This window comes from Passer montanus, unplaced genomic scaffold, assembly GCF_014805655.1.
Source record: "Passer montanus isolate IOZ18808 unplaced genomic scaffold, ASM1480565v1 scaffold11, whole genome shotgun sequence".
Lineage (NCBI taxonomy): Eukaryota > Metazoa > Chordata > Aves > Passeriformes > Passeridae > Passer > Passer montanus.
The window spans coordinates 14,383,001-14,396,215 of record NW_024357613.1 but is presented as its reverse complement, the minus strand read 5'-3'; the positions used below and the strand labels follow the sequence as shown (position 1 = coordinate 14,396,215).

At 37.2% G+C, this 13,215-nt stretch overlaps 1 protein-coding gene across 1 annotated transcript in view; it reads left to right on the top strand.

Annotated features, from left to right (window-relative positions):
* The window catches only part of BCKDHB (branched chain keto acid dehydrogenase E1 subunit beta), a 111,373-nt gene that overhangs the window by 68,680 nt on the left and 29,478 nt on the right, over positions 1–13,215 (top strand). The gene's annotated exons all lie outside the window — the stretch shown is intronic.

Here is a 13,215-nt window from a genome sequence, read left to right as displayed (position 1 = left end):
AGTGAGGGATTGGGAGCAGTAAGGGAAATACCAGCATAAAGTTGCAATTCAGTGACTGGAGACAAAGGTACATGAAAATGTTGCCTGTGTTTATTAAATGTGACTCTAAACAGTTCAGCAAACTCCCAATTTATGATGCAGGATGAACTAGAAGCAATTTTTTCTGAGTCTGAAGTCTTGTATAGCATTGAGTGTCAGCATATTTTGTTACACAATGTAGAAAATAAAGGTAAATAGACAAAATGTTACAGACTTGGGGTTTCTCAAAGGAAATGAAGCTTTGTTATTCTTCTGTTTTAAAAAAAAGGTTTATGCACTATGAAGCTGCTCACTGCTATAGTGCCTGCACAGTCCTGGGTCTGGGCCTGTGAGCCCAGCTGTCGGGATTTGGTGGTGGTGTTTGTCAGGCAGAGATGACCTTTTCCTGAATCTGCATCACATTTAAAAGAGAACCAAAATCTAACAAACAATGCCTGTTCACAGGGTGATGCCTGGAACATTCTTCACACTACATCTATGAGGCCAAAACTGTTTTGGATGTTGCACAAAAGTCTCTTATTATAGTTTGTCTCACTGCATGGAGGTATCTTAATTTTCATTTGTCTTACATTCTGGCACCTATACCCATACAGATGTCTTGGTTAACAACTAGGAAATGCAGTAGAGAATGTGAGAAATTCAACACAGGATGAAGTGAACTTCTAGGATGTTTTGTTTGATGTTATCATGTGATAAAGTCCAATTTACCCATGAGACTTTATGCATACTTATTTGATTTTAGTGAACATATGGAAGAACAAATTCTTCTACAATGAAAACAGCAAATGATTGTAGTAGTGGCATATGTTATATGTTACCAGTTCAGCTGCAAGGGACTGTTGTGTTCTCTCTAGGCTGGAATAAATTCAATACTGAGCAGAGAAAAGTGATTTAATGAATTCAGTATAGCCAAATATTGAACAGGACACAGTATCCTGTACTGTGCAAACCTACCAAATACATTTCTTAAAACAAGCACTCACCCTGCATATCCTAAAACAACATTCAACATTGGGAAATGAAGTGCTCAAAAATTGTGTTGGATTTTCATAAAATCAGCCCCATAATACATTCTCTAAAGGTGTAAACATTAAATGTTTACATGCCCAATTAGTCCTGTCTCTAGACATAACACATATCAAAATGTCTTATTCATCTGCAGCTTAGGTTGAAGTGTTTTCAGCTTCTGTAAAGCACTTCATGAAGAAGTTGACACAAGAATGGGTACATGGGCTAAGAGTTGTCCCAGCCACGAGGTTGCTCATGCACACTTGTTCCTCTTGGCTTTGGGCACAGTGTCATTCTGTGTGTGAGAGAGGATGTGAACCAGTGCCTTGCCTTCAGGTGGTGTTTCAGTCAGCCACCTGTGGCACATCCTTCTTGATAGCAGGTGATTAAACTGTGTTTGAATTCCACTGGCACTGATTTGGACATGGATTTCTACACTATGTGGGTGTGCCCCATCTACTTGGCTTTGGGTCTGTTCTGTCTAAAAAATGTGGGTTGGGATAAGCTTTTCCCATGTTCTATGGGGCTAAAGCTGTTTGTTTACATGAAGAATGAGACAGGAACTTGGCAGTTTCCATAGGCACTGAAAGGAGAGGAGAACAATAAGTTCTGCCTCAATAGAAGTCTACTGTAAGTGAAAGAACAAGTCCAGCAGTAAGGTTTTGAGGGACTGTTCCCAGTGTATGTGGCTAAATGCCCACTCTTATGGAGTGTGCTGCACATGCCAGCTTTGCTGCTGCAGGACCTGAGCTTACAGATGGAAAGGATGGGTTGGAGGGGAGCTGTGTGCCATGGATGGAACAGGGAAAGCTCAAGCCAGTGATCAGCTTGTGACTGCCTGCTTCTCCAAGCTGCCATTTATGGTAGGCAAAGCCCTGCGAGATGGGCACTTCTAACAAAAGCCTTCAACTGAGAAAAGAGCATTTTTAAAACTGAGGGTTAACTTGAATGCTTTCTATGGATTTACTTATTTTGAAGTAATGTATTGAGCAAAGGCTTTTGGAATTGAAACAAAATAACCCTTTTCTGTCCCACTTTCAGCTGCATTGTGTGTTAGGCAGAGGACAGCATTTTTTCCAGCTGCATCAAACCCTGTTTGTCTTGTCCTGTCAAAACTGGTTTTCCTTGCATTGGTGGGGTACAGAAGTGTGCAGCCAAGTACTTCTATTTTTAAATGCAAATTCCTGAAGAGGCACGAGTTTATCTCTGGGCAATACAAAGTGTTAAAGTAGCAGAATATGCTGAAAGTCATTGTGGTTCAGTGAAATCAAAAGTTTTAACTACTGAACAATTCAGTGTTTGATTCACCCTAATCACTCAAGTGTAGAGTATAAAGTGTGCTCTTAGTGTATCCAATGAGGACATTTTTTCCATGTTCTAATATTTAATTTGGCATGCAAATGTTCATATGCCTGAGGCTGAGCTCCAGCATCATTGTCCTGCTGATACACCCATGTTCATTCGTTGTGATTTATAACTTCAAACAATGTGTTTAGTCTTCCATATGCTAATTCTGAAAAAGACCAAAAACATGGGCACTGAGGCAGAATTAAAATTTTATCTTTTCTGTACACTGCCCTCTATTTGCATTTTCATCTTTCTAGCTATCATGAATTCTTCTAGTGGAAGGAACCTCTTTGTGTTTTTACTTACTCTAAGGTAGAGTTTGCATTTACATTTGCATTTAGAGTTTTAATGCAAACGGTTTTGATTGGAATAATATTGTGATTTTAACATTTACATTTTTGGTAGCTCATGGAGCTGATAGAAATGAAATGGTTTTAATTGTGAGGAGGGCAAAAACGCCTTCTCTGAAGTGTACATTTTATGTTTTCTGCTCTGTGATCCAGTGATATTTTTCCTTTTTTTTCTCTCTCTAATACCATATTGTAGTTCAGTAATGTCAGCATTTCTAACTGATATGTAAATATAGCTAATGATGATCTAGGAGAACATCAGAACTATGAACTTCCCTCTAGCAATTTGGGGTCCCTGATAAGCCTATTACTCAGTAGGCCTTTATATTACACCCTGTCCAATCACTGACTGTTGCTTAATGAAATTTAATATAAGTAATTTTTTAAAAAAATTCTGACTCTAGTCTGATAACAGATGATCTCTGACAGGGCTGTAGAATAAGGCAACTCTGCAAAGTACCTACTGATTCAAGGATATTCAATTTCTCTTCCTCTGCCTGAAAACTGAACAATATTGTGTATAACTTGCTTTATTTTGTTTGGCATTAGCTTTAATTCCCAGTAAATTATGAGTTGCTTTAGAACTACTAGTAAGTGCTTTGAACAGCAGTTTATGATAGGGAGCCCAGGAGTCCCCTGTAAAAGTGTAGTAATGACCTTTCTTTCAATTTCCAGTGCTCTGGAGCTGTAAAAAAATTCTTGGGTGGTGAAAGTCATTCAACCTTTGGCATAATTTTTTTCAAATGCCTCAGTGGGATTCTAGAATCCTTTACTAGCCACAGGTACAGCAACTTAGAACGTATTAAGGCATCCTGGCCAGCCAGGGTAAAGAAAAATGTGGAGATTTAAAATTGCACTGTATGTCAGGTTTACTTCCTTGGACCATACAATCAGTACTTTGTCTTTTTTACTGAAAACATTATTTTAGTGTATTGGTTTGGGGTTGTAAAGTGCTGATTCATGCAAGTATATTCTGTTTTTTTCCTAGCCTTTCATATTTTCATATGGCTATTAGAAATGGTCTGGTTAGACTATTAGTTTAGCGCAACAGACATAGTTCAGAGTAGCATGATTAGAGAAGAGTGACCTGTGGCATCTAAAAATCTATGCAGAATAGGGGAAAATTATAGAGCAAAACAGAAAAAAAAAATCTATCCATCTATGTCAACGGCTCAGTGAAGTTTTAAAAATAAAAATAAATACCTAAGGAACTTTGCCTTTTTAATTTTCTTGCAGGTTTTATCTAATAATTACATAAAAGCCCCTGTAAAACAGTGTGTGTGTGTGTATTTATTGATGTTTTATGTACACTCGCCAGATCAAATTAGTTCTGTGGTGGAATTATTTGTACGAAGGGCTGCTTTATATTGCATGAATATCCAGTACTTACTGTATATTGGGAGAACTAAATGGGTCTGTATAGCAGACAACTGTAAGAGTAGACTTGTAGCTTGGACACACTTATTTTAAGCTCTATTAGTCAAAATGAAGAACATTTTTTGAGAGAACTCAGTGTTCCTCAACACAATGATTCAGTTCAAAATTGCACCCATGCCACATGAAATGGTAAAAGCAGCAATGAAGAAGGAATCTTCATTATCCAGTGTGTCTTGCCTTGCTGGAAGTTTTAAAAGGCAATGCAGTGTATTTATGGGCATCACACAACTATCTGAAAAATATGCCACAATTATGGTGGGTCTGTCACAGACAATCAGAAAAGGAAATTCTATTATTTTAGCCTTTGTTTTTAAAACCATTTGTGACACTCCCCTGTCTTCTGTTTTCCAGTCTTTCTCATATAAGTTTTCTTTTTAAAGGTGTCTAGTTTTCTCCTTTAGAAGATATCTGTAGTTAGACTAAGAAGTCTGTATTTGTTTACCTAAATATATTGTCTGACTTAAAAAAAAAAAAAAAAATCCAAATCTGTCTTGAAGCTTCTTTTTCTTAGTGGTTCTCATTCAATTTCTTAGTAAAAAAATCCAAATCTGTCTTGAAGCTTACTGAAGCAATCCTGCTTGCTTCTTTTTCTTAGTGGTTCTCATTCAAGAAACTGAGGGAAAAAAGGTTAATCTAACCTACGCTAAAGTAATCTAATCTCCTAGTTCTTCTTTTTAAAGTTGATAGTCCATAGGTCATCTGTGGAAAAAATGAGAGAAAATGTCATAATCACAGTGATACGTTTTCAAAAGAAAGTACTGAAAGAAAAAGGAAAGGTCTGTATCTAAGTTTTCTGTTCAAAGGTAATTGAACCACTGAGATCAACACGTCATTAGTTAACTTTGGCATAGCTACCATTTCAAAACTTCTTTATAAAGAAGCTTTTCTCTGAGTTTTACACAGCAATTTTGTAATTGTATGACTGAAAAGGTGTTGGGTTTTCTGTCCATATCTGACCATTTATGTACTGGTTTCAGAACTTCTTCAAATTTAGAGTGCTTTAGAAATAAGAAGATGTGAAGTTGTGTGGTTTAAAAGGGTCTCTTAAAATGGGTTGTAGATTTGGGAGTATCTTATTTCCTGAGGCAGCAGCACTTTTGTGTTTAACAGTGTTGTGTTTCATGGTTTGCAGATTTAAATGATGAAATTAGCCTCCCCATGGACAGAGATTGAGACTTGGCTTTCACATGTATTATTCCAATATATACAAAAATCTATTATGTTAATATAGTGAAAATTTTTTTAAATAGAGATAAAATTAATATTTAGAATACAAATTATTTTTCCTGTCCTTTCCTCTGATTTATTTCCTTACCCGTGGGCTGAACTTGCCCCTGAGCAAGCATTATTTATAAGTAGGATGGCTTGCAAAAAAGGATGGCTGAGAATTATTGCAAACTATGTTTTAGAAATCTTTCCATACTGAATTCAGAGTTTTCATGTCAGAGATGTGAACCTTTCAATTGCTTAACATTTAGAAAATTGTGTGACTTCTGTGATGTTGGGAATACATAATTTGAACCTCCTGTGGTTAAAAACGTGGCTTTACCAGGAATTGATTCATTTAAAAGATGCAAATGTAATAATCTCTACCACGCATATAACATTTGTTGGACAGAGGCATATCCACTGTGGTAAATTAATAGGGTTTTTTTCTGTTACACTGATCATATATTTTGTATTTAACGTGTGCAAACAGTCTAATAGAAAGTAAGCAGAAATAACTGAATAATAATTGATGTCATGGTAAGGGTATTACTCATTATCACTTCTCGTGAACATCGCAGATAAATGCACTCTAGATGACATAATAAATTAGCTGCTATGAATATTAAAGAAAATCCTGTGTATCAGTTTTAAATACAGAGTTATTGTGATACATACTAGAGTTATACTATGAGAACTGTTGAAACGCTGGCAGCCAAGTGACTTCATATTGCAGAAGTGAATTTCAGGTCTGAGTTGTGGTGGTACATGATACTGCTCGAATTAAAGATGAAAGAAAAATCTGCTACTGAAACTTGCATTCCAGTGTTAGTAACTTAAACTATGACCAGAATAAAATGTATTTCTAAGCATACAAGCATGCATTGCCAAAGAAAATATCTTCCCTAATCTGACTGCAGCTGGTAGTTAAATAGAATTGCTGAATATCTAAAATAAAATGGTTTTACAGTGTTAAATAAAATAGAATTTTGGTTTGTTATTGAAGTTCTATAGGCTACACATTTATATAATTATGTGGGCAGTTTTTCTTTAATCAGCCCCTAAAATATTTATTATAGTAAGTATATTTTACATTATTAAAACCAGGTCCTCCTCACTGATATTTAAAAATATTTCCTGGGGAAAAAAAACCTGGTTGTTAGCGTGTGTTCCAGTGCTTTAGTGCTTTACTGGGGGATGTAGTTCTGCATACGTTAGTCCTACTCTGAGTCATGAGCTGGGAGTGCTGCTAAAAATAAGATGAAGATCACTTACACCTGTGGTAGTAAGATTTATTTTACTTGAAAAGCCCTGTGCAATATTTAAAATTCATTGCAATTGTGAGATCTTGGTCCTTTATTTTGTGCTGACAGGTACTGTGCCAGCTGCAGGCAGCAGCCCAGTGCTCACTGCTGTGCGAGTTACCTGGCACTTTGGGTATGAGAGGTATGAGGGCCAATTATCAGTCCTTGTGTAGTATCTGTCTTAATACAGTCCTGCTTTGCAATAGTTAAGGTCAGTAGCACTGAGAGGCATAAAAATAGAGCTAGTTATTACAGTGTTTCAAAACAAGGCTGAAATAAATTACGAGATATGTAAGGGCCAATATATAGGTTAGTTCTATTCTTGACTGACTGTGACAACATCAATATTACGGCCAGGATTGCAGTGGAAGTAAACACTTAAAATGCTGATTGAAACCATCAGGAAGAAAGAGCTATAAAAGTGTGCGACAACATTAGGAAAGGCTGGGCTTCATGATTTACTGGATATACAGATCTGAGAAGCCATTCAGTTGTGACTGAATTAAACACGTATGCATTACCTTTGCTTTCCTCTTTGTCACAAGCAGGGGAGGAAAGTCTCTTCAATTCGGCCATAGGGAATGATATGAAACGTGTTCTCCCTGAGAGGAAAAATACAACCTGAGTAGTATCAAAACACTCAAAGCTGCCTTCTGTCATAACTGAAGTTCCCTCTGATACTGTGTAGAATGGAGTCTCACGAGATATCACGAATGTGTTAACTTGAATAGAGCAAACAGCATCATTTTCAACAAAACCTGAAGGTGGTATCTTCTCCCTCTCCCCCTTGATATCTATTGAGGGCTGAAAGGAAACCCCCTGTTTCTCTTAGAGAATTGTCATTTACACCCACTCCAATTGCTGGAGCCTTAGCAATTTGCTTGGAATTAGCTGCACTGTGCAACAGCTTTATTCTTTGTAACTGACAGTTTCTGCAAAGGCATAGAGACAAATTTCTGACAGTATTCCAGGCAGCTTAACTGTTTAGGAGTTCTAGGTGTTCATCATACCTTTCTCCAGTCAGTTGCAAAATGCTTTAATCTGTGTTTGCTTTTAATTTTGTCATAATTCACTAGCGGTAGATATACTAAAACATGAAGCAGTTGAGGAAGATGGCTGAGATAAGGGTTTCAAATTACTATTAAGTTTGGCCTGGCAGCTGAAGTGATTAAAAGTAATTATATTGTAACATGCCTTTGTCTCTCTCCTGAAGGAAGTGGCAGTGCTTGTGCTTCCTGAAACCTTAGGTGTACACAAATCAGAAGGAAAAAAATGGGAGAAGTATGGCTGCAGATTTTACTGGCAGTTTTCAAGCTTGAAAATAGTGAAAATAAAGATTGTTTTGATGCTTCCAAAATCGAATAATAACTCTTGGGTTTTTTAAACTGTAAAATTTTTCTCTTTTTTTGCGGGGCAGGAGGGGAAGGTTTTGTTCCTAAGCTCCTGACTGGACTAAGTTATGTGAATGATGCTGAACTGCTGGTATACATCAATCATGAAAAATCAAGCCAGTCATCACATTAAGCTTCCTATAGAGGTGATTTTGTTTTTCTGTCCATTTTGACAAAACATTTTTTTCTGGATAACAAGAAATAATAGTAAAAACCAGTTTTTGGGGAGATATGTGCCAGCGTGCTGCTTTTATACTCTCCTCTTACTATGGTGCTTGCAAACCCCACAGGTTTACAATAGCCATTCTGCTAAAGAGTCATGTCTGTGTCTTGTCCTAAAGATGAGTGTGAATTTAATTATTGCTCCATAGTTTCTTTTGGGCTGAAAAGGATGTGTTTGTGCTACTGTTCTTCTGGACTCTTTTTCCTGCTTTCTCATTTGTACTTGGCAATGTGAGCTGCAGCTCTTGAGAAGATCATTAAGATCATTCACAGATCTTGGAGATATTTTCACAGTTGTGGCCACTCTTCCTTCCATTTTTGTGTGCCTTGGCAATGGCATGGGAGAGAAATAACAGCTTTTGATTAACAGGGAAATGCATAATCTAGTGCACTGTGTTTATGGATTTTAAATAGTCATATGTTGAAACTCAAGAATGTTACATCAACAGAAGGCATGATACCTCTGTCATGCAGTGCTGGGGACCTTGCCCGCCATAGCAAAGAGTGTTAATTAGAGAAAGTAGAACAATGAGGGCTTAGAATTTTCCCAGTCCTCACAGTAAATCCATATCTGTTATTTTAGAAAGTTTTTAAATCCTAAAAGCTTTTTGCAAGAGGTCGTCCAGTATCTAATAACCCTACAGTCCTGATGTCAGTGCCTACGCAAGCAGCCTTTCTGGTTTACTTTGCACTTCCCCATATACAATGCAAACAGATAGCTAATGACTGGGTAAATACAATGGGAATGTACTTTGTGCACTGTGTGTTCTGAGCTTGAGTGTTTTGGTCTTTATTTTGTTTGCCTATTTTTATATTCTTTCACAAGCACATTTTGTAATGATGGGATATTACAGAGTTTCTGGTACAGTACAGAGGAATAACACAAGGCATGTATTGTGCTCACTCTCTTTAAATCTGAAATCTTTGCCGATGCCAATTATTTTTGGCTTTTATTCTTTTGAACTAATATAGTATGAACAGGGGTTATGTGTTATGATTCATTAGCAAAGAGTGTTCATTTAAAGCAAGAAAAAAATCCTGACAAAAATGTATCTGTCAGACTTTGGCCTATCTGTTTTCCTTTCCTAGCTTTTTAATTTATTTTTTAAATGAAAATCCAGGAAAAGCCCTGAAAGAAAAGACAGTGAGAGCTGAGGAAGAAGTCATTAGCTGAGAACTACTTCCAGTTGTAGTATTAGCCCAGGAAGATTACATTTGTGTCATGTAAGGAATATGATTTTCAAAACCATGAAACAAACACATTGAAAGCAAAGTCTTTAAAAACAGTCTGATCTTTGAGCTAACACAGCTCAAAATGCCATTACCTGCCCTTGCTGAAAGTGCTTGATGCTACCGTCATGCAGCTCATTGTCTGATAGGATTTCCAGCATCTTTTCCACAGAGCTGCTTTCCAGACAGCTGTCCCCAGCTGGCAGTGGTGCTCACAGTGCTTGGATACTGAGTGTAGGACTTGTTGTGCTCCATGACGTGCTTGTCATTGCGTTTTTCTGTGTGATGAGGTGCCTCTGAATAGCTGCTCCATGTCCCAGCTTATCAATCCTTTCCCCCCATATTTGTCCGCTCTGTATTTTTGCTATGTGTGCTCAATCCCTGAAGATTGCTGGTAAAGCTGTTGGTGAACACTGACCCCAAGGAACATGTCCACTAATTGCCTCCTGTTAGATTTTGTTCTGCTGATCACCACCCTTTGAACCTGACAGATCCAGATCCTGGTAGAACAGTGTCTACTCTTCTCCCCTTTTTCATTATCTTTGACATCTCGTGTTAGGAGGCAGTCAGGTTGATCAGGCAAGATTTGCCCCTGTTTAATTAATATTGACAATTTGCAAACACTTTTGCTCTTAGACATGGCATTGAGGCCCCATGGTGGTCTTGGACATGGAATTGAGAATGATTTGCTCTGTCTTTTTAGACACTTGATATTAGATTGACTGGCTTACAGGTGTAGATTCACATTTCTGTAGAACCTCCTTGCCCTGCCTAAAAATGTGAATTAATTATATTGCTCTGTAGATCACATCCCTACTCTGATTACTACAATCATACAAGATTTGACGAAGAAATCAGCTTTTATAAATCTTTTTGTGGTACCAGGGAGTCCCTCTAAGCAAAAACCCCAACCCTGTGTGAACCACCTGATTTAGTTGGAAGGCCATGCTGGGTTTTGTTTATATAGTACCCAGTGGCCTGAACAGAATGGATTGGCAGAAGTGCATGGGCTAGTCTATTCTTACATAACTAATTTTTCTAATTAATCTAGAATATTATGGTGGGAAGAAAAGAAAACTAATGATAGCACTTCTGAAAAAAACCCATAGCAACTCAATGCCTGGCAGTTATTGTGTCAATATGAAAAGCTGCAGTGACCATATGAGACAGGAATGCTTTTGCTATGTGTTAACATCTCTCACTACCTAAATTACCTCTCATCTGGTCTGTCGAGCCCAGTCATCATCAAACAGGTCAATTTGGGTTTTCTTTGAACATTCTCTTGACATACTTTAAGGTTCAAACAGTGATACTTTGAGATACTTGGAAAAGATAAGCTGAATTAATATTTTATTATTTTTGAAGGAAGGAAGGTATTTATTTTGGAAGTCTGGTAGGCTTCATATCCTGCAGAGTTGCATGGTTTTTAGCATCAGATTTCTCTGAAGGTTTTTTTTTGCACTACATTCCTTTGCAACAGCTGGAATTGGGCTGAAAAAGTAGACAAATGGAACAGTGCTCAGAAGGAAATCTGGAAAATTTTCTTTCCTAAACTCCTGGTTTGTATATTGCTGGCTGATATAGATAAAAGGGGACTTAAGTTTGGAAAGTTTGGGAACCCATGATGTGTTTGTTTGGAAAAAATAGCAAGACAAGCAGCAGAGCATTGGAGCATGGGTGTCCATCTCTTATCTAGGATTGCTTGACCTTATTCCTCCTGATCCTTGATGCTAGATAAGGCTTGACTGCTGTTGACAAAACGCTTTTACTTTATCTCTTACTTCTTGGTGTCACATAGTTTCCATAAGGTCTTAAGTGTATGAATCCATTTTATCTTTGGGATTACTGGAAGCTGTCTGTGAGAAACAGAATGGTTCTGGGGCAGTGGACTGGGTGTTTTGGAGAACACTTCAGCTCTCCACAGTCAAGGTAGATGATCCTGTTGCATAATTAAAGTTTAGTTTGTATTGTTTTTAGTGTACCTTGCTTATTTTTATTTTTGCCTTTTGTCACATTCAGCACTGTTCAGTTATTTTAGCAGCTCTTTCAAATACTCCTGGAAGCAAAGCAATCATATGGTCTCATTTACAAGAAGATATTTTTAAATGATCTAAGGAAAACCTGTAATGGTAAACTGTTTATAACTCAGGCCATAAAAATAATTAGAGTAGCATTTTGAAGTTGCAAGTAAACCTGTTACTGTCTTAAGATGCATTGCATCTTAAGCAAGGGCACTCTGTAAGGGATTTTGCAGAACACAGCACAATGTCTTTCCAGAAGCTTCAGGGGTGCAGTGACTTTGAATGCAGGGGACATCCCCTAAACTGTGGCAGTATTGGCAGGTAGCTAATTGATCTTGCAGAGACTTCTGCTCTAGGTGGGTGCTCATCAACAAATACTGTGTAGCTGAATTGAATTACTGCTTAACTGAGCTCCACTGTTCATGTAATTTACCTCCACTTGGCATCAGTGTAATCAATTAAAATGTCAACAACTGAAAATAAGTTCCTTGAACTTTGAGTTGTTATATAAAGTTTGCTAGCTTCACTTAAAAGTGATAGCAACATATGATCTTTGTAACACTGAGATGTGTTGATTGGTATCTGTTTATTTTGCATTACTTAAAAATTGTTTAATAAAAGTCAAAGAAAATGTTGAATCAATTACATTTGTGACTATTTTATATACATATGCTGCATATATCTATACTTGATTGGGAATGCTCTCCAAAGGCAATTTTGCTGCTTCTGTAATTGAATACAAGCCAATAGTTTAATTTTATTGTGGGTAGATAATTTCTTAATGTGAACTGTCAGACATAGTTTTTATTGATTAAGGTCAGATTTTAATCTATTTTATAATAGCAGATGAAATGGGATTTTACACAGAAGAGCTGACCCTTCTCTAATACCGATTAACATATGCAGAGGGTGTTTAATCTCTGTTGTATCTTGTATTTGGTGCTAGGTTAGGATGCCTCACTTAAACTGAATTTAGGGAGAAGTTTCACTCTTAGAGGGAGTAATAACAGACAGCTGAATTGTCTGCATAATTTGCAATAGACTGCATAACTTACAATAGATCATTTATGAATTCCATGTCTGGTAAGAATTACGTGCTGAAAATCCCTAATTTTGAGTAAGGAGTGCTAATGTTGTCTCTTTAGACAATTCATAAACATTCATAAGACAGCACATTGTTTTCAGGAGTACTTGTTCAGTTTTACTGTTTAAAGGAGACATGTTAATAAATTATGTGTGATTAGCACTTGAAGACACTCTGGTTTGTCAGTTCAGAATCAAACAATTTATCTCCACATAAATGATTATTTACCAAGTAAAGGAGGACTACTGTGCTTTTTCAAAGAACAGTTGTTTATTCAGGATAATTCAACATTTCTAATAAGACGAAGAATGTATTTAGAACTGAGATTAATATTCTGATCTCTGAAGATGTGTTGTGGAAACTAGCTTTACAATGCCGAGGTGACTAAGAATTTTGCACTGAAGACAATAATAGCTGTGTACCCAGCCCTTTGAGCTGGAAGGCAAAAAGGGGGGATCTGAATGAAGATCCCATAACCCAAGGGAAGTGGTCAGCAGCCTCCTACACCACATAGACACATACAGGTTTATGATCTGGGTGGGATCCACCCAAGGGTATTGAGTGAGCTGATGGAAG